This window comes from Lissotriton helveticus, chromosome 1_2, assembly GCF_964261635.1.
Source record: "Lissotriton helveticus chromosome 1_2, aLisHel1.1, whole genome shotgun sequence".
NCBI lineage: Eukaryota > Metazoa > Chordata > Amphibia > Caudata > Salamandridae > Lissotriton > Lissotriton helveticus.
The window spans coordinates 444,229,740-444,253,762 of NC_136058.1; positions in this window are offsets into that span (position 1 = coordinate 444,229,740).

Genomic DNA, 24,023 nt, shown 5'->3' on the forward strand with positions numbered 1-24,023 from the left:
AAACCCAGCTTGGTAAGATGACAAAATATTATTTTCATCAATCCATTGCTGCAGTTTGTTCTGGACTAAGCGGCCCATTAGTTTTTGTGCTGTATCGATCAGACTAATGGGTCGGTAGTTTTTAGCCAGAGTTCTATCACCTTTCTTGAATATGGGAATAATTTCGGCTCCCTTCCATGAAGCAGGTACTTTCCCTCCCATTGCCACCGCATTAGCCAGCATAGTAAAATAACTGCACCAGGAGTTCCGATCCGATAAAAAGATATCAGCCGGAATTCCATCCATACCTGGAGCTTTGCCCCCTGCTACACAATCCAATACAATACTCACATCTTTTTCAACAAATATTGGAGATTTGTAATAGACAGGTGGAGGTGGACAATCGTGGATGAATGTTGGGTTACGGGCATACTGTGGTTGGAAAAATTCTACCCAATCGCTTTTCGGGACGTAGTTCATCGGCTGAAGGGCTACGCCACCCTTTTCCCATTTTACTGTAGCCCAGAAACGCTTGAAATCCTTGGAGGCACATGCCTCCTTAAGTTCGCGCCAGTAGTCCTCATCCCAACGCTTCTTTGCCAGTTTTTGGGTCTGTCTATACTGGTTTCTCGCCAGCCTAACTGTTGATGCATTTCCTATTCTCAGTTCCAGGCTAAGTTTTTGCCGTGCTATCCTGCAACTTTTGTCATACCACCCTTTACTCTCATGGACCTTTTTCTTTTTGTTTGGGGCTACCGTTTTAACAAAGAAACTTTGAATTTTGGAGAATAGTTTCTCATGGGCCTCCATCATGTAACCAATGAAGTCAGTCATCCCATAATGGGACTTGATCTTGGAGACTTCGTCCACCACTAATTCCTCGAGGATCTCTAGTTTAGTAGCGTCTTCTAGGAGCATACTCCACTTCAAGTGGCGAAGGTTATTTGAACTCACAAGATCTTGCGTTACCATCTCATTTCCTCTTGGATATTTAAACACTTCTTGGTAGGGATGGAGTGTCAGGCACAAAGGATTGTGGTCACTTTCCATTTTATCTTTCACTTCCATGTCTACCAATTTGTTCCAAGCCCTTACATCCAGTAGTATGTAATCTATTCTGCTGGCTGCTCGGCCATTGTCAAATGTATTTTTCCCCATTACATCAGAGGGTGTCCGTCCATTGACTGCTCTAAGTCCTCTTGAGAGACAAAAGCTCTTTAGTTGAATTGCTACTGTGCTCCATTTTCTAATGACTGGAACGTCTAGTTGAGGAATTCTCCACTTGGCATCCTCATCTTCGGCCAGGATCCTATCCTCTTCACCCAGAGGTTCAAAGGTGGTGTTAAAGTCCCCGCCTAGTATTACATGAGGTGGCACTGGTAGCATTTCAATGTGATGCTCAAGAGTCATTATAGTCTCTGATAATTTACCCCCACCAACTCCCCTGGAGTAAAGATTAAACAGGGCAAGTTGTTGGCCATTTTGCCAAGTAATATCAAGAGTTAGAATATCATTAGAGGGTATAGACCTTTGCTTAACTATGCAGTTCAATGTTTGGCGTACCCAAATTAACAGGCCCCCGGAGGGTCGACCTACTCGATTTCTTACAGCTGGGATACAGAAGTTCAGGTACCCTTGCCGGAAAATTGGGGTAAGCGACCAAGTTTCCTGCAGCATGATAATATCATACTGGTCGATAAAATCGACCCAATCTGGGATGTTTAGCTTGTTTGTAATGCCAGCTATATTCCAAGAGACAAGAGATAAGGGCAGGATGTCCAATTGATGATATGGCTGGTCATTATCAGGAGTGTTTACTGCTTCTTCAAATTCTGTACTTGGTGCTAGACCTCCACTCAGTGTTGGTAATTTCTCAGTCACCTCTAATACTCTATTTTGTCCCTCTAAAACTACGCTTTGATCCTCTGGGGCAGAAGTGTAGAATTCCCTGGAGACCAGGGTCAGTATTTTTGGTAAGCGCTCATGTGGGGTAAGTGTCCTATCGCGCCCCTGGTGCAACTGAATTTTGGGAGGGGCAGGAGGAGAGCCCACGAGTCAGTCACACTCGTTTAAATCAGATAGCGCAGAGTAGTGGTTTTCCAGATTTAACCCCCACTCACATAATGGGCCATTCCTGACCCTTCTGTTTCCCACAACTGTCCACTTTGTTCTTAGTATACTAGGTTTAGCTACTAGGCCTCTTCTACTATAGAAGAAGTCCAATGTCAGTGGTATTATGTCTGCTGTTCTAAGTTGTGGAGGGAAGATGTTCCGTAGGACATCAGGTAATACATCAGGGCCCTTAAAATTCAAAACCACACAATCCCCTTTAAATTTCTTTGTCTTAGTGCCTATCCACTTGACCCTTCTTGCTGTAAGCAAATCATCAGATAGCTTTTCCTTGCCCCAGGGAGATATATGCATGTTGTTACTAAGCCACTGCAGGGCCTTATTTCGTAAGGAATCTAAAGACTCAATCTGCCCTGTTTTCAGTGGTGGTATGTTAGCAAGCACTAGAATCAGGGGAGAAGCTTCAACAATTAGTTCAACTGGGCCGGTTTCTAGGTTAGATATCTCAGAGGTAGTGTTATCTATTGTTTGCGCTAGATCTAAGATTGGAGCAATGTCAGGAATATCACCGGATCTAGAACTGGCTTGCTGAGTTTGGTCAGGTGAGACTTGTGGGCCTACGTTCGGGTTCCCCCCCAGCGTTTTCCCTGCAGCCTCTATATCTTCAAGTTTACGTATTATTAAATTTGGTATTTCCCCCACCCCCTCATTGGTTTTTCTCAAGAGGGTCTCTAATGTATTTACTTTGTTTGCTAGTTGGTCTATTTTTGATATAAGGGGTTTCATTAGTCCTGATAATTTGGACTCCAGTATACCCAAGAGCTTATTTGAAAACATATCCTCCCAGGCTATACTTTCATTCTCTTCCTCCCTTATCCCTTCTTCCGCCCTTTTATTTGTTCTTCTAGGTGGAGTTGCAGGTTTATTCTTACAAGAACGAGGGCCACCTCTTCTAGGTGGAGCCTTGTTGGTCCCTCTTTTAACTCTAGGTGCGGGCACAGGGGTAGGAGGGGAAATGCTCTCTGAGTCTAGCTCTACAATTGTATCGGATTTATTTAACTCTTCTGTAATGAGTAAATTGGAAATAAAATCAGGTTGTTGGTCGATAGATGCCGTGGACACATTTATTGTAGGGCAATCATTAGAGACCTCGACAAAGTCGGTGGTGATTGTTTCGTCGCTGGCAGGGTGGAATACCCCTGATGAATTAATTTGGGCACAGGGTGGAGAGTCCATAAGTCCCAAAGAAGACCTCCGGACGTTATTGATTTTGGCCACTACCTGGACCAAGTAATTGTCCATTGTGTTGGCCGGGGTAACAGGTGTTTTTTGCTTCGACATGACAATCGGACAACTCTGGGCAACGGAGCCCTGGTAGTAGATGTAGCAATAATAGACCAGTTATACAATGACCGCAGGAAATGTAGAAGTATGTCGCCTTACCCCAAAAAGGAGTTGGATGTTGGGGCAAAGAGGGGTGGCCCAGTCCAGTCTCTCACAGTCTAGAACAGGCTAAAACAGGCCCGCCCTTGGCCCGGGCTTCGCCCGGCGTCCCGCGAGACGGGGGTGATGCACTATTTCAGCGCCTCCAGGCGCGCAGGTGACGCGGCGTGCGCCGCTTGGGCTTCTGGGTACTGTAGTCCAGACCCACTCGACCACGCTCCACTCAGCCACCTCTTTACTCCTGGATGTCAATGGAGTCGGGCAGCGGGAGGCGGGAGGGCAGGCTGTAGCACACGGAGATCCAGCAGGGTAGCGAGGCGTCAGGACAGCAAGGACGTTGCTTTGAAACAGGAAATACCTAAGATTCACAGTGGACGGCCAGCATTATCAGTTCAAGGTCCATCCATTTGGGGTAACCACAGAACTCAGGGTGTTCACAAAGTGCCTTGCAGTAGTAGCAGCGCACGTAAGAAGGCAACAAATCCACGCATTTCCATACCTGGACGACTGGCTCTTAAAAGCCAAGTCATACGTCAGTGTGTTCATCACACTTATCAAATGATCCAGCTATTACACGACTTAGGGATCACACTAAACTACACCAAGTCACACCTTCAACCCTCCTACGTACATCAGTATCTAGGAGCTACAATAGACACTTGCAAAGCTCTAGCATACCCCAATCCAGCCAGGATAGCCAGCATGCAAACCCTCATCACCCAGTTTCAGCCTCAGCACTCTTTCTAAGCGCAAGCGTTTATGCAGCTAATAGGGATGATGGCCTCTTGCATTTTCATCGTACCTCACGCAAGACTTCAGATTCGCCCTTTACAAGCATGTTTGGCATGTCAGTGGAATCAGGCTCAGGGACAACTTACAGTTCTGATGTTGGTAGACAGCCAAACACATCGCTCTCTGCAGTGGTGGAACACAGTAAACCTTTCCATAGGGCGGCCGTTCTTAGAGCCAGTTTCACAAATAGTGCTAACAACAGACGCATCACTCACCGGCTGAGGAGCCCATCTGCTAAATCACACAATTCAGGGCAAGTGGACCACTCAACAAAAAGCGCTCCACATCAATCACCTAGAACCACTGGCAATATTTCTAGTTCCAAGTACATCTTCTCAACAAGGCTGCCTAAGTCCGGATGGATAATATGACAGCAAACAAAAGCAAGGAGGAACACATTCTTTGCAGCTGTCTCACCTAGCGCAAAGTATATGGAGGTGGGCCATTACACAAAACATATATCTCCTGGCAGAACATCTTCCAGGAGTAAACAATCAGACTCAACAAATACACGAATGGGAACTTCATCCACAAGTCCTTCAACCTTTCTTCCAAATGAGGGGCCAACCGGACATACATCTGTTCGCCACACACTCAAACGCAAAATGCCACACCGTCGCTGCCAGGTTCCCAAACCCGTTGTCCAAGGGCAATGCAATATGGATGAACTGGTCAGGGAGATTTGCGTCCGCTTTTCCGCCACTCCCACTCATCCCACTAGTAGTACGCAAGCTCAAACATTAGTCTCTCAAGATGATCCTGGTTGCTCCCACATGGGCACGGCAACCATGGTTCACAACACTCCACGAACTCTCAATAGTTCCACACCAAAAACTACATCTGTCCCCAAAACTTCTGACGCAGAACCATGGAGAGATAAGGCACCCAGATCCAGCACAACTGAATCTAGCAATCTGGCTCCTGAAATCTTACAGTTTGGTTACCTGAACCTCCCACGGACTGTATGAATATTAATAAAGAAGCCAGACGCCCCACTACTAGAGCTTGCTATGCAGCTAAATGGAAAAGATTTGTCATTTACTACAATAACAACAAAATTGACCCATTAGATGCTTCAATTCAGAACATTATTTGCTATTTACTATATCTACAAAGATGAAATCCTGCATACTCATCAATCAGATTACATCTAGCTGCTCTTGCAGCCTACTTGCAAAACAGGCAACATTTGTCATTGTTTAGGGTACCTGCTATCAACGCCTTCATGGAAGGCCTTAAAAGAATAATTCCAACCAGACTGCCACCATCTCCAGTGTGGAACCTAAACAATGTTCTTCTCATGGGTCCCCTGTTTGAGCCTTTACACAAATGCGAATTACAATTCCTTACATGGAAAGTAGCTTGCCTTGTCGCAATCACCTCTCTCAGGAGAGTAAGTGAGATTCCGGGTTTAACCGTACAAGAACCACTTTTACAAATACATCGCAACAAAGTGGTTCTTAGAACAATCCCAACAGTTCTTCCAAAGGTGATTTCTCCATTCCATCTTAATCAATCAGTAGAGTTACCAGTATTTTTCCAAAACCCTGATTCTGTAGCGGAAAGAGGTCTTCACACGCTTGATGTGAAAAGAGCTTTACTTTATTACATGAACAGGACTAAAGCCTTTAGGAAAACAAAACAACTGTTTGTGGCTTTCTCACCACCTCATAAAGGCAACCCAATTTTCAATGCTGGAATTGACAGGTAGATAGTAAAATGCATTCAAATATGCTATCAGAAAGCAAAATGCATGTTAACAATTCCCCCTAGAGCGCACTCAAAACGCCAACTAGGGGCTTCCATGGCATTCTTAGGGAACATTCCCCTAGAAGACATTTGTAAGGCAGCAACATTTTCTACTACATACACCTTCACCAAACACTATTGTGTAGATGTGCAGGCAAACACTTTTTCAAACCACTGCAACAGATACAGGCAACCACCGCTAGGGGAGACATGGCTGTACAGTCTATGCACAGAGTGTGAATTCTGCGACTCATATGCCTCGAACGGAAAATGCTACTTACCAGTATGCATCTGTTCTTGGCATGTATAGCTGCAAAGATTCACACGCCCCCCCCCACCTCCCCGGAACCTGTATCTGTTCCAGTGTTATCTTAGATACATTCTCATGGACATCTCTGTTTCTTACAAACTCACATGGCGAAAAACAATCTGAGGATGGAGTTGATGCCCATGCGCACTATCGTCCAAAGGAGAAGTCACCTATCTTGTGACTAAAAATACTTCTTCCAAGACAACAACAAGGTGCAAGCTTCCGAGCCCCACACTAGATGGCGATCTATCCATAGAGTGTGAATCTCTGCAGCTCTACATGCCAAGAACAGATGCACACTGGTAAGTAGCATTTTCCTTCCTACAGGGAGCGGAGATGCCAAGGACAGCTAGAGAAACAAAGGTGATAAGCCCCCTCTTGGCTCTCCCTGACCTGGATGGGGTAGCTGGAACAAAGAGGGTTTTATAGCCATCCAGGTGCTAATTATTGTCTCCAGCCCAAGTTTCCTGGAGGCATATTACATCAAAACTCTTAACAAGGGCCGACCATTCGGTGTGCCCAATCCTACTCTCCAGCACCACGATATTCCAAGAAAGAAATTTACACCCTCCATTCACACTTGATACCTGTTCCGGAGGCGATACATTTCCCTGGGATGCGGGTGCCACAGGGTCCGAGGGGCCCACTCATCGTCAATCGCAATCTTCCTATGAGCTCAGAGGAGTAAACCTATTTGCTGTGCTTACCCCTATCATCCCCTCTGCACAATCCCTATGGCCCACCTCTTGGAGCCGCTCGCGCTGGGACCGTAGTTAGTAATAATTGGGTCTGTAGAAGTATCCCAGCGGGAGTGTCAAGATTGCTGAGTTCCAAAACCTGTAGTTAAACTGGGCAACCGTGCTTAAGATTCGGTTTACCATGACTGGATTGTTAAAATTGATGATAATGCAGTCCCCCAGCCAGTATTTCTTGGCGCTACCAACCCACTGTGTCTGGCGCACCATGAGAATTTGGTTTTCCACCCTAAGCCCAGGGGCAATGTTTTAATTGAGCCAGTGCACCACCTTATTGTTCAGCTGGTAAAAGTCTTCCTTGGTCCCGGGGTTGAGGCATGGTACTCCAGCTAACACCACAACAAGCGTCGTGGACTCTGGTAGGAGATGAATAGAGCCCAAACTAGGATAATAGTGGAGAAGTGTGGCTCACTGGTTAGAAGCGGCAGACCCTGAAGCAGAGCTCAGGCCCGGGACCAGGGTTCCATTCCCGAGGCGGCAGGGTCTTGGGCTCAATGTCCGCGGACTCGATAATTCTCGCCTCGGTGCCTACTCTAAACATGGGTCCCACTGTGCAACTCTGGGCAAAAGCTTGCTTAATCTCCACAACGGCCCCAACAGCGCTGGGATGCCTGGCTTCACCTTGGGGGTGCCCTGGAGGGGGCATCTCACAGGGAAAGCCAGGATGGGTTCCACAGCCGTATACAGCGCCAGGATGCCCCGAGATGGGGCGGCAGAGCGCTTTACAAGTATACACATATTTACATTTACATAGTTATTCTAGTCCCCGGGGGCATGGCTTCCAGCCCTTCCCACCTGAGGGACAGAATGTTTTTTGCATAGTTGCTAACGTTATATTTATTAGCATGATATAGCTGTATGTATATGTGTTCTCATTTATGCGTTATTTCTATATTAGCAATTGAGTGTAGTTCGAGCTCCTTGTAAATAGGCTAAATCGCATCCTAGTTCGAGAGATCACTAAGACTCCATTTTGAATCTGTCGACTAGGACCTGGGCGGCTATCACATGTTGCCTGCTGAATATATCGCTCAGGTCCCAATTAGCTGAGCTACTGGACAGCTGAACTCATGACTGTTTTCCTTTACTAAGGCCCAAGGTCACATCTGGTGTTAAGGGACGATAAGCGCATTCGTGCTGGCGCCAGGCTGTTACTCCCATGTACCAAGACGAAAGGGAGTTACCCTTACTGATCTTCCTTCTAATAGAAGAAACAGACTTCTAAGCTCTCTTTGTCTCCCATATATGGTCCTTCCTGAAAGATCTCATACCTATTGGAATTCTGCCAAATATGGTTATTTCATGTAACGTGTGTTTGTATAAAGGATTGATCTCATGTGTAATTCGGGAGTCTTCTCGGCGCACTGACTGAGTGCTGACGAGCGAGCTCCTCTGCGCAGAGTCTATATAGAATAAACGATTGCCTCTTCTTCACTGCCGACTGATTGACTTATTTAGCAATTATCGGGCCATTAGTAAGTATGGTTTGGATTTGATTTGTTATGGTACATCAGTTGGCGGCTCTGCCGGGACTCCGCGTATGGGGTCGTCCTCCCGTAACACGGGGTGAATTAAGGACATTAGGGAAGTACTTTACTCGAGGGGGCGGACACAATTTTCTGGAAGACATTTGACCGGACTCCGCTCTCGCGATCAGAGGGCCCCCTGCTGCTAGTGGCCCCTCACCGGAGTCCTACGGGTGTAACCCGGGAACCGATCCGAGTTGATCTTCTGGAGTGGGCAATGGAGAACTCTCAATCAGACCTAAGTGCACCAGGTGAGTGAATTGGTCCTATTGTTTATGGATTGTGTTCATGAAACCATGTTCTTGAAATAATTGGATTTGGTTAGGTTGGTGGTCGGCGTACCATGAGGAGCTTTGGAGATCTGATGGGGTAGCAGTGAGGCTGCACGGGCAGATGCTCCGCGGGCTTGTTTGGTGAATAATAGACGTGCCGATCTGATGCCCTGGTCTGGCATTTTGTTTGCACACCCGGCTGGACTGCACTCGGAAAGGCTCATGGTGGTAAATGGGTGACTTCTTGACATATCTGAAGCGACGCTAAGGCAGCGGGCTCAGTCAGAATAGTCCTGAAGGTGAACTAGGCTGGTCTGTGGTTAATTCCTGTCTGATGGCCTCTTGGTAGTCTTTGGACTGTCTGATTTGTTTGGTTTCTGTTCGGTACGGTGGCTGGTGGGTCACAACTTCTCTATGAACAGGAGTCAACGGGCTCTGTTCCTTGGTTGTTTTTGAAATCATGATTTAGAATTTGAAAAAGAAAAATGTTTCCCTTCTTGTTGTAATACATTGTGTGTCAATTCAAGGTGTATGGTTGGTGCGAGGTTAATGATATGTTGAGAGTGAATGAAACATGGCCATGTTTTGAGTCTGTGTAAAAATATGTTTTGGATGTTGTTGTCGACGAAAAAGTATACGATTAGATGAAAGTCAACCCTCCCCACCAGAGAGCAGCCCAAATTTCGATATGTATGTGAAACATGGTCTTACACCCATTCTATTTAGAAGATCTTTTTGAGAATAGGAAGTACGTTGAAGCAGGATGATGAGACGGCGTTCACTTGCTTGGTCATCGTGAGGGAGGAGTCCAGGATGAAGCCCAGGTTGCATGCGTGGTCCGTTGGTTTGGGTGCGATGCCCAAGGCAGGGGTCCACCAGGAGTCGTCCCAGGCGGAGGGAGATGGTCCGAGGCTGAGGACTTCCGTCTTGTCTGAGTTCAGTTTCAGACAGCTGATCTTCATCCATTCCGCGACGTCTTTCATTCCTTCCTGGAGATTGGCTTTGGCGGTGGCGGGGTTGTTGGTGAGGGAGAGGATCAGCTGGGTGTCGTCGGCGTAGGAGATGATGTTGAGGTTGTTTTGGCATGTGATGGTTGCGATAGGGCTCATGTAGACGTTGAAGAGGGTGGGGCTGAGTGTCGAAGGCTGCTGAGAGGTCTAGGAGGATGAGGGCAGCAGTTTCCCCGTTGTCGAGCAGGGACCGGATGTCATCAGTGGCTGCTATGAGGGCAGTCTCGGTGCTGTGGTTTGCTCGGAAACCGGACTGTGAGGGGTCGAGGGATCCATTGGTCTCGAGTAAGGCGGAGTGTTGTCTGTTGACGGTCTTCTCGATGACTTTGGCTGGAAAGGGGAGGAGCGAGATGGGGTGGAAGTTCTTGAGGTCCGTGGGGTCCGCGGTGGGTTTCTTCAGGAGGGCACTCAGCTCGGCATGTTTCCAACTCTCTGGGAAGGTGGCGGATGCGAAGGAGCTGTTGATGATGTTCCGGAGTTGGGGTGCGATGATGGAGTCGGGTTTGTTGAAGATGTGGTGTGGGCAGGGGTCGGTAGGGGAGCCGGAGTGGATGGTGTTCATCAGGCGGCTTGTGTCTTCGGTGTTGACCGGGGTCCAGGTGCAGAGGGTGGTGGTGGGGGGTGCTGGTTCAGTGGTTGGGTGCATGGTCAGCGCGCCGAAGCTGTTGTGTATGTCGGCGATCTTGCGGTGGAAGAACGAGGCGAGTGAGTCGCAGAGGTCTTGCGAGGGTGTGATGTCGTTGTTGCAGGCGTTGGGTTGGAGAGCTCTTTAACGATGCTGAAGTGTTCCTTGCTGTTGTGGGTGTTGTTGACCAGTTGTACTTTGAATGTTGTCTTCTTGGTGGTGCGGATAAGCTGGTGGTGTTTGCGGGTGGCGTTCTTGAGGGCGGTCATGTTTTCTGCTGTCTGGTCGTGGCGCCAGGCTTTCTCGAGGGTGCGGCAGGTTTTCTTGGAGTTTTTGAGGTCGTTGGTAAACCACAAGGCTTTCCTGCTGCCGGGTCTGCTGGGAGGGCTCTTCAGTGGTGCGAGTTCGTCGGCGCAGTTGGTGAGCCACTGTGTGAGGTTGCGGGCTGCTTTGTTGGGGTCTGTCATGTTGGTGGGCGGGTTTTGGCTGAGGGCGGTGGTGAGCTGGTCAGCAGTGATCTTGCTCCAGCTTCTGCGAGCAACCTGTTGCGGGTGGTGTTGGGTCGTGGTTCTCCTGAAGTTGAAGTGGATGCAGCTGTGATCTGTCCAGTGTAGTCCGGTTGAGTGGCTGAAGGAGATGTGCTTGCTGGAGGAGAAGTCGGGGGTCAAGCGTGTGGCCGGCGTAATGGGCTTGGGGTGTTCACCAGTTGCTTTAGTCCGAGGTTGGCGAGGTTGTCCAGCAGGGCGGCGGTGTTGCAGTCCTTGTTGTTCTCCAGGTGGAAGTTGAGGTCCCCTAGGAGGATGTAGTCTGTGGAGGTTAGGGCGTGCGGGCTGACAAAGTCTGCGATGGCTTCGCTGAATTGTGTGCGTGGTCCCGGGGGTCTGTAGATGAGGGTGCCTCTGAAGGTGGTCTTGGGGTCAGTGTGTATCTGGAAGTGAAGGCGCTCAGCGGCGGTGAGGGTGTCGTTGGAGTTGGTCGTGATGCAGGTAGTGTTCCTGTGGCTGATGGCGATGCCTTCTCTGGTTGATCCTTTATTACCGATCTTGAAGAAGGCTCCTATTGGGAGCAGTCCTGATTATGCTGATACGTACCGGTTTGTAATTGACCTCCGGGAGGATAATAAAGTAGTAGTGCCACAGTATCCAGTGGTTTCTGATATTACAACGATACTTACTATAATCCCTCCTACGGCTAAATATTTCTCAGTTATCGATCTAAAGAATACTTTCTTTAGCATTCCTATACATCCTGAAAGCAGACATACTTTTGGCATCACAGTATCAGGCCGCAGTTTCAGATGTTGTCGCGCTCCTCAAGGCTATACAGAAAGTCCTAGTATTTATAGCCAGGCTTTAAAGGTCATCTTGGATGAATTGACCTTGCCTCCAGGAAATGTGCTCCTCTAGTATGTCGATGACTTGCTGGTGGCATCTGATACAGAGGAAGGTTGCAAGGAGGCGACGGTTAAATTGCTGTCCTACTTGGCGGCACATGGCAACAAAGTGTCTCTTTCCAAATTTCAATATTGTCGACAGGAGGTGACTTATCTCGGTCATCTACTGTCGAAACAGGGGAGGATACTGACTCCTGAACGTGTGTCTGCTATATCTAACATGCCTGTTCCTCGTACTCAACGAGATGTTCGTGCATTTCTTGGCATAACCTCTTACTGTCGCCAGTGGATTCCTAACTTTTCTCTTCTTACTAAACCATTGTTACATTTGATTACGAAAAAAGTGCATGAGCCCTTACCCTGGACGGAAGAATGTCAGGAAGCCTTTGATTCTTTGAAAACTGCTCTTTGCTCTGCACGGCCCCCACAATGCTAAGGATGCCTGGCCTCCACCTTGGGGGTGCCCAGGAGTGGACACCTCACAGGGAAAGCCAGGCTGGGTTCCACAGTGGTATTCGTACAAGCGCCTTCAGACCCTTATGGGTGAGTAGTGCGCTATACAAGTATCAATTTACACGTGTTTGAGGATTTCCAGACTACCAGAAGCCTTTTGTACTTTAGGTGCACGAGGTAGATGGTTGTTCGCTTTCAGTGTTAACACAAGGTTTTGGTGGTAAGTTAAGACCTTGTGCTTATTTTTCAGCAGTATTGGACCATGTGGCTAGAGCACTTCCTAGCTGTCTTAGAGCTACTGCCGCAGTGGCAGTGGCCATTAGGCAGTCGGAAGGACTCGTGTTAAATTCTGATCTCACAGTGATGGTACCACATGCAGTGGACACGCTCTTGAATAAAACAAAGACACAGCACCTTACTAGTGCACGTCTTACTGGATATGAATTAACCTTGTTTGCCCCCCATATCACTATCAAAAGATGTGCTACTTTGAACCCAGCCACGTTGCCACCCCTTCCTTCGGATGAACCAAATAATGACATACATGATTGTATATTTCGGACAGAAGAAGAAACGAAGGGACGGGTGGATCTTACTGACACATCCCTATCTGAGCCCGAAGGGGAGTTGTATGTGGATGGCGCTTGCTTTAATTTACCAGATGGCACAACAACAACAGCTGCGTATCGCGATTACCACTTTGCGTACTGTAGTTGAAACGTCTCGAGTTCCCTATAATTCTGCGCAGGCAGCTGAATTAATGGCCCTTTTACGAGCATGTGAATTGAGTGAAGGACTGGCAGTAAATATTTATACCAATAGCCAGTATGCTTTCGGTGTCGCCCATAGTTTTGGGAGATTGTGGGCAGAACGGGGATTTTTCACTTCTCATGGCCAATGAATACAACATGGCCCTTTGATATTGAGGTTGTTGACTGCACTAACTTTGCCCAAGAAGGTAGCCATTATTAAATGTAGTGCCCACAAAGCTATAGTGGATACAGTGGAAGAAGGAAATGCTTTCGCCGATCAGACTGCGAAGGAGACAGCCAGATCCATAGTGTCCCCCATGTATGTGAACTCAACTCGATGGGTGGAGGAGACTGATATGTTTGATAACACAATGGAAAGTGTCCGGGAAATGCAGACGGAGGCAACACTGGATGAACTAGCTCATTGGGAAAATGAAGTAGGGAGGTTGGATGATAACGGGTACTGGGTTGATTTGAGTGAAAAACAAAGATGGATGCTTCCTAATGCTTTTGTTAATGCTGTAGTGACGATGGCACATGGGACTGCTCACATAGAAGGGAATTTGTAAACTATTGGACCCGGTTTGGAATAATCCCAACATTGCTAAAACTGCCATCCATTTGGTTCAACATTGTATGGTTTGTTTGCGACATAATCCTAGAGGGAGAGAACCTGTTCTTAGTGGAAATTTGGCACCACCTTCTTTACCTTTCGAGGTGCTTCAATTGGATTATATTCAACTAGAGAGAGTGAATAATTTAAAGTATGTTTTGGTAGTGGTGTGTACATTCAGTAAGTGGGTAGAAGCTTTCCCTACTAAGTAAAATACTGCATTAGCGACTGCAAAGGCCCTAATAAAAGAATGTATCCCAAGATATGGGGTCCCTCGGGTCATATGGACGGACAATGGGACCCATTTTAATGCTGCTCTTATCAAGCACATCTGTAACGGGTTGCATATAAATCAAAAATGTCATGCTGCTCGACATCCTCAGTCAGCTGGGTTGGTGGAAAAATATAATGGTGTTTTGAAGTTGAAGATGGCAAAGATTCAAGCACAGATCTTGCTGGCCAACTGAATGGCGGTGAAGGTGACCGGACGGAAGCATTGGGTACATGTGGCCCATGTAAAGCTAGTAATTCTGCCCCTCCCATCTGATTGCCTGAATTCAGAAGGAATATTGACCCAGGAAAGTAAAAGAGCTCCCTTTTCCGAAGCCCAGGAGTGTGAAGGGCGAGACAGGGGAGCCGAGAGCATCAAGTGCAGAATTGGCCTCTGAATCTGTTGCTCCAGTTGTTGAAAGGAGGGTACAGGGGAAACTTGGCGCTTTGGAGGCCACCACGCCTATTTTGTTCAATGATCAGGAATTGTCAGGTCAAGCTCGATACAATCTGCGGCCCAGAAAACCGACGCGGTATTCCCAATGATGATAGGAGATAGGGAAAGACTTGAGTAGTAGGGACTTGCTAGAAGAATTTGGGAATACTGAGCGAGACACTGGACTGATCCCGTTGAGAGCTGGAACTCTGTGTTGCTCTGTTCAGAAAGAAAGACTGAAGGAAAAGGGCCAGGTTGTGATTCTGGAAAATCAGTGAATAAGAGGATTTGTTCTTTTGATGAACAATAGGAGCCTGCCTGTGAGGCTCTAGACGGACACAGGAAAGAAACACCCTCTGGCAGGACGGACTGCATTGTTCATAGAATAGTTTGGACTTTTAGTGAGAATGTATCCTTTTGGTCGGTTTATACCCGAGGAGGAGCATCCTCTTGCTCCCCGATATATGCCCATTTATGTACCTATGTTTTCGTCATGGACAACCAGAGTGAAGGATGCTTTTTTGACGACTATTGCAGTATTGCTTATTGTAATCATGAGTGTGTTTTTATATTTAGAATTGCATCACCCTGTGCATACAATAATAGGGACCTCTACCCCACCCCCAGATCATCATTTCTTTACGTTAGCTCCCCACAAGGAAAGACACCGTCAGACCTATGCTAAGAATGTATTTGTAGAAATGCTGCATCAGACTCACAGTGCTACTAATACCACCAATTGTTGGGTTTGTGGATTATTACCCTCTGTAATGCATCAACATGACCTTTTCATCTCACTGCCGCTATCCTATTTAGGAAGTTGTGAAGCATGGTTCAAATTAGTAAGTATTATGTACTTACATTACACTGTAGATGCCTCCCGATACATGGAAAAGGATTACGAGATGATCCTGACCTATATAGAGGTACATCAAGGTTTTGCCCCACAGGGGAATATTGGGGAAGGGTCTTTGGACCCCAAGGCGTGTATGAACTTGTATACTGAATATGAAAATGTAACTTGGTTGAGGACAGAAATTCTAGACTTTGCGGAGTTCAACTTTACTCAGTATTTTCACCATTTTCAAGATCGAAATGTCTCTGATGATAAACCTATTCCAGTAACTATATTGAACAGCACCTCTGCATTCTGCATACAAGGGGCAGGACATATTTCCTTAGGGGATAGCCAGTGTAATTATACCTATCGACTCCGCACTTTCAGTAGTCCACCATTGATAACGCCCCCGAATGTGTATTTCGTCTGTGGAGAAAATTCATATACCTGGCTTCACCGGGCATGGATGGGTCATTTTTATTTATCCTTCCTACACCCACCTGTATACATTGCTCTCTCAAATTACCACAAGGATCATAGACTGGATGGCCTTGGGTTGCTAATTAATAGAGAGAAAAGAGAGTTGGATACGTCTGAGGTAGACCAGACGGATACCCCTGAGCAGCATTTCGTCGATATAGTAATGAGAGTATTTCCAATATGGGGACCTATAATAACCAGTAAGGAAGTAAGACGATTATCAAGAGTAGTCGAGAGGGTTATTAATACTACAGCCGGCATATTAACTACTTTGACAGTAGAGCTTCAGGCTACGAGACTTGTCTTGCTCCAAAACCGTATGGTATTGGACGTTATCCTAGTGGATCTGGGAGAAGCATGCTGCGTGATTGGCAGCTCCTGCTTTGTATACATTCCTGACTCAGCCCCATCTGTCCATCTGGCCATACAAAATTTGCACCGATTAGCATCCGAAATACACGCAGATACAGGGAATTGGCCACTTACTGGTTGGTTTTGGGATTTATTGGCGGCCTGGGGATGGAAGATTCTGATGATTCTGATAGGTATAGCGGGATTCCTCTTTACTTGTTGTTTATGCATACACTGTGGCCCTGCCTGCTGTTCCTATTGTGCTAGGAAAGTATCTTCTGCCCTGGTACCGTCACCGCCCATAAAGGAAAAGCCCCAAATGATACAACAAGAAATACAAGAATTAATGCAGATAGATGAAGGTATTTTTGAAGATTGATTTAGCTACATCATGCTAAAAGGGTGGATCTGAGGGACAGAATGTTTTTTGCATAGTTGCTAACGTTATATTTGTTAGCATGATATAGCTGTATGTATATGTGTTCTCATTTATGCGTTATTTCTATATTAGCAACCGAGTGTAGTCGAGCTCCTTGTAAATAGGCTAAATTGCATCCTAGTTCGAGAGATCCCTAAGATTCCATTTTGAATCTGTCGACCAGGGCCTGGGCGGCTATCACGTGTTGCCTGCTGAATATATCGCTCAGGTCCCAATTAGCTGAGTTACTGGACAGCTGAACTCATGACTATTTTCCTTTACTAAGGCCCAAGGTCACATCTGGTGTTAAGGGACGATAAGCGCATTCTTGCTGGCGCCAGGCCATTACTTCCATGTACCAAGACAATAGGGAGTTACCCTTACTGACCTTCCTTCTAATTGAAGAAACAGACTTCTAAGCTCTCTTTGTCTACCATATATGGTCCTTCCTGAAAGATCTCATACCTATTGGAATGCAGCCAAATATGGTTATTTCATGTAACGTGTGTTTGTATAAAGGATTGATCTCATGTGTAATTCGGGAGTCTTCTCGGCGCACTGACTGGGTGCTGACGAGGGGGCTCCTCTGCACAGAGTCTATATAGAATAAACGATTGCCTCTTCTTCACTGCCGACTTATTGACTTATTTAGTAATTATCCGGCCATTGGTAAGTATGGTCTGGATTTGATTTGTCATGGTACATCACACCTATCATCGGAACTGTACAATCCGCCCACTTTGAAACCCTGAGATTGCAGAGACTGAAAAGATACTGTGTTCTGGGTGCCCCCCGCGCTCCTCCGGTTGGCTGGACGGTGCTGAGGGTCAGTCCTGGGCAATAGGTGCCGTTGTATTTCCTACCATGTGACTAGGCTGCTTCGTGATAGACACTGCTCTGTCTCCTGCTTCTGTGCCACTAAGACTGGGACTGGAAATGGTGGTCGAGATCGTAGGCCTTTTAGGATGGATACTTGTGGAGAGAAGGACACAGTCCCTTTGCAAGTAGCTATCAGTGCAGACAGGTTGCTTTCCGGTGCAGAAAGTTGGAGTAGGATGGAGTCCAATTTAGTCCCAAATGCTGACAGCAAGGCTGCTTTGAGCATGTCTAATGAAATAGTATTCAGGTTAAGCACTTCTGGGTGGACTGCTGAAGATGACTGTGATCCAATGTTCTTTTTCGTTTACAAGGGCCCCCAACTGAGGGGCGCTTCCTCTTAGTGTCTCCTGGGCACCACCCATTGCCAGGGGTGATGTCAGTGGCTGACCTAAAAATTGGAGACTGGGCACCGACCCGTGTGACAACAACTGGTGTAAGGGGACGATACCCGTAGCCTGGACTTGAGGCATATCTTGAGGTATGTCCACCAAGCCTACTTGAGGGGACTGAGTATGGGAACCAGCATATGGAGCAACAGAAGAAACCCCTAGGGAAGGGTAGAAAGGTGAGCGAGATAATTGTCTAATAGCCAGTTCAATCTCCTTGTCCAGAACCCCAGCAGCATGCTGCAAAAAAGCATCCTATCTATGACTTTTATGGTTTTTTCCATTTATAAAATGGAATAAAGTTTGTTGAATCCCCTAGTGTTTAAAAGAAACATAGATTAGACGGTACTGGACCTTAAAGGAAGCCTTTTCTGCCTGCTATTGCTGCATTTGGTGAGCCAAGTCTACACAGGAAGTAACTTGATTGGTATGAAATGAAATCTTAGGCATCGCTATCTCCTTATTATACCTTTAGGGCCCGATGTAGGTAATCTCAATTTACTGATTCTTAAATACCAAATTTTACCGATTCGGTATTTAAGAATCGGTAAATATGATGTAGGTAAAAAATAGGTACAATTTACTGATTCGGTAATATTCCTTATTACTGAATCAGTAATACCGATTTGGTAATGAGGAATACCTTCCCATTTATTCCTATGGCTCTGGAATGAATAGGAAGCCATTCACTATCACCGATTCGGTAAATACCGAATCGGTAATAGCGGGAGCATATTCAAGGGTGTCACATTGACACCCTGTTACACCCCTGAATCGTGCATGTGTGCACATGTGGCGCACATACATGCCCTAAGGGGATGTATGTCTGCCACATGGCACTTTGAAAAAAGCAAATAATTGCTTTTTTAAAGGTATTCGGTATTTACCACCAACTTGTAGTTGGTGGTAAATAGAGAATCCTTAAAGCAAAAATGCACTCACTAAAGTGCTACCTACATAGGTTTTAAGGATTCGGTAATTTACTAATTACTTAAAATAAGGAATCAGTATTTTACTGATTCCTTAAAATAACGAATCAGTAAATAACCAAATCCTTATTTACAGCCTCCTACATTGGAAAGGGCTAAATACCGGTCTGTAATGGAAAATTCACCGAGTTTTGGCCATTACCGACCGGTATTTAGCTACCTACATCTGACCCTTAGTCTCTTATCGGTAAACACTTTGAGTGCTTAGAAACTGGCTCTGTTAAAGTAGCGAGTGCTTTAAAAAAATCCTTGTGTATCTCCCCCCCCCCAACAAGGTATTCACTGATTTGGGCAGCCACAAACCTCACTCATTTATGTGTGGCTTTACCTCTTTGCCAAAATATTGTGGTTGAGAACTCTTTATTCAAGGTCTGGGCAGCTTGCACTCAGTGGCATTTCCATGATAAGAACAGTCCCGGTCTCACCATCACAGACAGCGACATTCACTAAAAAACAAGATGGCATCTATAAAACCAGGAGATTTGTTGTTTTTCTTAATTCTCAGCCGACCCTTGTGACAAATTGTGTTCTCAAGATCAATCTCTTCGTTTTGAACAGTTACAGGAATAGTTTAAATCAAACAAAACATTTGAAGTAAGTTTGTGATAGAAAAACAGGACTGTAACCTTGGGTAGTCTTAGATGCATACTTCGTATAATCCCACTTGTACCATACAGCAAGCGGCAGCTAAACCGCTACTCAACTGATCGGCCATCTTACACGAGGCCTTTGAACACTGCATGCACACGCTGCGGCTGCCAGCTGCATCCCATTTATGTTCTCTGCCGTGTTTCGTTAACCAGAAGTGCGGAGAGAACCCACAATGATTTATTCGTTCTTCAGAAATCGAACGTGGAGCATTTACATTTCAAATGAATATATGAATCTTTTACTTATACTTTAAGTTCTTTGACTCTAAGTTCCCTGACTGATTGTAACAAAATGTAAATTTGAGCTAGGACAAGTGGATCCTGTCCTTATAGAATCCCTTTGGGATCGTAAAGAAGTGCCACAACTTCCTGCAAATTCGTTTTTCTACTGCCCTGCACTGAAAAACTAGGAAAGATTACATCAAAGATGCCATTATGAACTTTGGCACTGTATCTTATATAGCAATCCTAATTTAACTAATTTTCCTAATTATGTTACTTTGCCCCATGGACAAAACATTGATCCACAGTTTTCATCTCATCCCGGCTGGTAAGTGAGTCTGAACATGCTTTCTAGTGTTGCGAGTGTTGAGATGAATGCATCTAAGGTAGTTAGGTTCTTTCCTGGTAGGAGGGTTGGCGGGCGGATGCTGGTGAAGCTGCAGTTCCAGCAGGAGAAGGGTCCTTGGGTGCGTTTTGGGGCAGCAAGGCAGCAGGTGCACGATTGCCCGTCGTTGAGTGCGTGGAGGGAGCGGAAGTAGTAGCGGAGACGGGTGTCGTGGCGTTCGCGGGGGCCCGGTGTTCTGGCTCTGGGCGCGGTCCTGGTTCGGACGCCATAAGAAGGGGCGGTGGAAGGGAGGAGCAGCTCGGTGGTCGGGGCAGACGAATGGGTGAGCGGGAGCACGGGGGCGCAGCGGCTGGAAAACGGGGGAGAAACGGCGGGGGTACAGAAGGCAGAAAGGGCACAGAAATGGCACAAGAGGAAAAGGAGGAATGGGAAGGAAAACAACTAACAATCCAACAAAATGCAATACAAAATACACTAAGGCGAAGTGTAGCAAGTGGAGGGGCGGGGCCAGAGTGGACGCAGCAGCGGAGAAACCATGCGAGGAACGGCGAGAAGGCAGAAGGGCACTGGGCCCCGAAGTAGCGCAAGAGGCAACCGGGGTAATGAAACAAACAAAATAAACAATACAACAAGCAATACAATTACACAAAGCAACCTACCACTGGTCACAAGGGATGGGGTGCAGGTGGTAGCCTGTAGGTGGAGGAGGGCCCGATCTCGCGTCCAAGGCAGCTGCAGCGAGCTGGGAGACACGGGCAGACAGGTGGTGCTGTTGCGTTGTGGGGAATCACCTGCCTGTGAAAGGGTCAAGGGTCGTTCTCCTCAACGTGCAGCAGCCACCATAAGAAGGAAAGATGGGAGGGAGGAGCATCTGGGAGGTGGGGGCGCATGAATGAGTGAGTGGGGGTTGGGGCCGCAGGGGGCGCAGCACCAGGAAATCTGGGAACGGCAAGGGTACAGAAGGCAAAAAGTGCACAGAAATGGCACAAGAGGAAAAGGAGGAATAGAAAGGAATTTAACTAACAATCCAACAAAATGCAATACAAAATACACTAAGGCGAAGTGTAGCAAGTGGAGGGGTGGGGCCGGAGGGGACGCAGCAGTGGAGAAACCATGGGAGGAACGGCGAGAAGGCAGAAGGGCACAGGGCACAGAAGTAGCGCAAGAGGCAACAGGGGGAATAAAGCAAACAAAATAAACAATACAACAAGCAATACAATTACACAAAGCAACCTACCACTGGCCACCAGGGATGAGGCACAGGTGGTAGCCTGCGGGTGGAGGGGGGCCGTGAACTTGTGTCTGAGGCAACAGCAGCGAGCTGGGAGACACGGGCAGACAGGTGGTGCTGTTGCAGTGTGGGGAGCGCCCTCCCTGTGACAGGAACCATATTGTCCTACCTTTTCCTGCTCGGCCATGGCCCAGCAGCAGGAGGGCAGAATTGTGTCTGGCATCGGCAGCAGACCTAGGTTGCTGTTAGGCTCTGTAACGTCGGTCCCGGGAGCAGGGAGGGTTCCCCGGATGAGCTCTCCTGTGATTGGAATCATACCTTCAACACCGGATATGGTGTTGGGGTATGATTCCAACAGGTTTGATACCAAACATGCCCAAGTTCATTCCAGTCAGTTTCGAGATGGTCATCGCGTGGTGACTCTTGGCCTCTCTATTTCAGGATGGCCGTTCCACTTACAAAGCCTGGAGAATGGACTCCAGGGTTTGTAGGGGTGACCCGGTCATGCAGGGGCACCCTCACACTTAAAACCGAGCACCCTGCCTACGGGGCTGAAAAGGCCTGCCAGAGGGGTAACTTATAGGGTCTAAGTGCAGTGGAGAGAGATATAAGGAGCTTATATCTCTGGTGAGAGGTGCAAGCACCAACTCACACAGTCTGCAATGGCAGGCCTGTAGTCAGGATTTGGAGGGACACTCATGAGTGGCATAATACATGCTTCAGCCCAGGGGGGACCCCTGGTTCACCTATGCCCCAGGTACTTCAGTACCATATACTAGGAGCTTACAAGGGTGCACCAGTAGCCACACAGGAATGTACCAAGGTACTTGCCATAGCCAATTTAGGGAAGAAAGAACATAGGCTAGGGTCCTGGTTAGCAGGATCTCAGCCAGACTAGTCAGAAACAGTATAACACCGGACAAAAAGGGAAGGGAGCCATAGAAGCAGATCCTACTTTGCTACACCGCTGCAGACAGCCTTTTTTCAAGCGTCACATCCACAATTTATGGTGTTTGTTGGAGCAGAGGCTGTGCCTCTCACTCTCTGAGGAGGACTCCCATGAACTTTGGAAAGACCATGGCAGTTCCCTCCAAGAGGCCAGGTTGAATGAATGAATGAATACGCACTTGTATAGCGCATGGCTACCCAAGGGAATCCCAGCGCTTCTTGTGACACCTTATCATTCACCACTGCTCAAGGAAAGAGAAACGTCTTCAACTGCTTCCTGAACCTAAGATTGTTATGTTTAAGACGAATATGGTCCAGAAGCTGGTTCCAAAACTTGGCCGCGTTGTAGCGGAACCGTCGACCTCCCTTCCGTGACTGTTTAATCCTAGGGACTGCAAGAAGTTGTTTATTGTTAGATCTAAGAGTCAGATTGGTGCGATATAATTGCACCAAAGACTGAATCAAAAAGGTTGAAATTCAGTTATTTCAAGGTCCTACACCACTGGCACTGGACGCCGGAGTGGGTCTATAAAGCACATAAGGCAGAGGATTCCAAGTCCTGGAGATGCTGAAGATGTGGTTCACTGGCCTGTGGCATTTTGCATTTCCTGTAGGACTGTATAGTACTTTTGTGCTACTAGGGCTCAGTTTGGGATACCTTGATGACCAACCTAGGGGTGACACCAAAACTAACAACCCGTCTGACCTTGCTTCACAAAATGTCAATATTCCCAGATTTAACCCACCATGGTAAGAGTTGGCTGGCTACGGCCTTCGTAGAGGCAAAGGTGGAATTTTACGCCATTGGTCATCCACCACGCTACTGTCTCATAGTACATGACTCTTTGACATGCACAACATGGCCACTTACAAAATACCTATTTGTAAGCTGATGGACCAACTGCAGAAGTTTGGGGTCCCTTCCTACATCGGTAGCAGTATACGCTGACACCAATCGACCTGGTTCCGTCCTCTGTGCCTGCCCCTTGATTACTTTGGGGGAGGGAGTTGGCTTCTTGGCTGCCAGGTGGCCTGGCTCCCTGACTTTTATCTCCCGTTCCCATGTCCCTTCCCCTCGTGTTCCCCTCGTCCTCCTTCCCTAATCATCCGCGGGATCTTCTGGGCCATATCACCTCTATCTCGAAGGGTTATGCTATTTGTTTTTCCTGTTCTCGATGCATTCTCACAAGTTCCAATTTACACAGTATCTTGGACTCTGCTTAATAGATGATCTTTCATGCCTGTTGATTGAATTTGGAAAATCAATAAAGAATTGAGATATTTAAAAAAGGCCTCTCAAGTTTTTGAAAACTAATTGGCATACTGATGACCTTACAGGGAGTGATGTCACTTAACATTTGACTTTGACTATGTAAAAGGAAGAGACATTACTGAATTGATAGATATGATGAGAACACGTGTAAAGTGATACAAGTAATAACCAAGTCTCACTAAAATAGACATTCACATCAGCATTCTATTGAACTGTAACATGTGCAGCGCTCAAGGTGAAATATGAGAAAGGTTTTGCCACCAAAATGTGGACGGTGAGTCTGCTCTGTGCAGAAAGTTAGGGCGATGCTACTCAGCACACAGCAGATGTCATGTGTGAAGTTCTAGTTCATCCCCATACTTTTGAAGAATGTGCCAGGTTTGAGTCAGACTTCAGCACAACCTCCAAATGTGTGAGTGTCACTCGTGATGAGTGAGGCTTGTGGGCTATGATGTATACACGTCTGGACTAATGTCGCTGTTGTGTCGCCCAAGGCAGCTTGCATGACAATGCTGTGAAGGGTTGATGCACTCACTAATAAACGGTGTATTGATGATGAGTGTA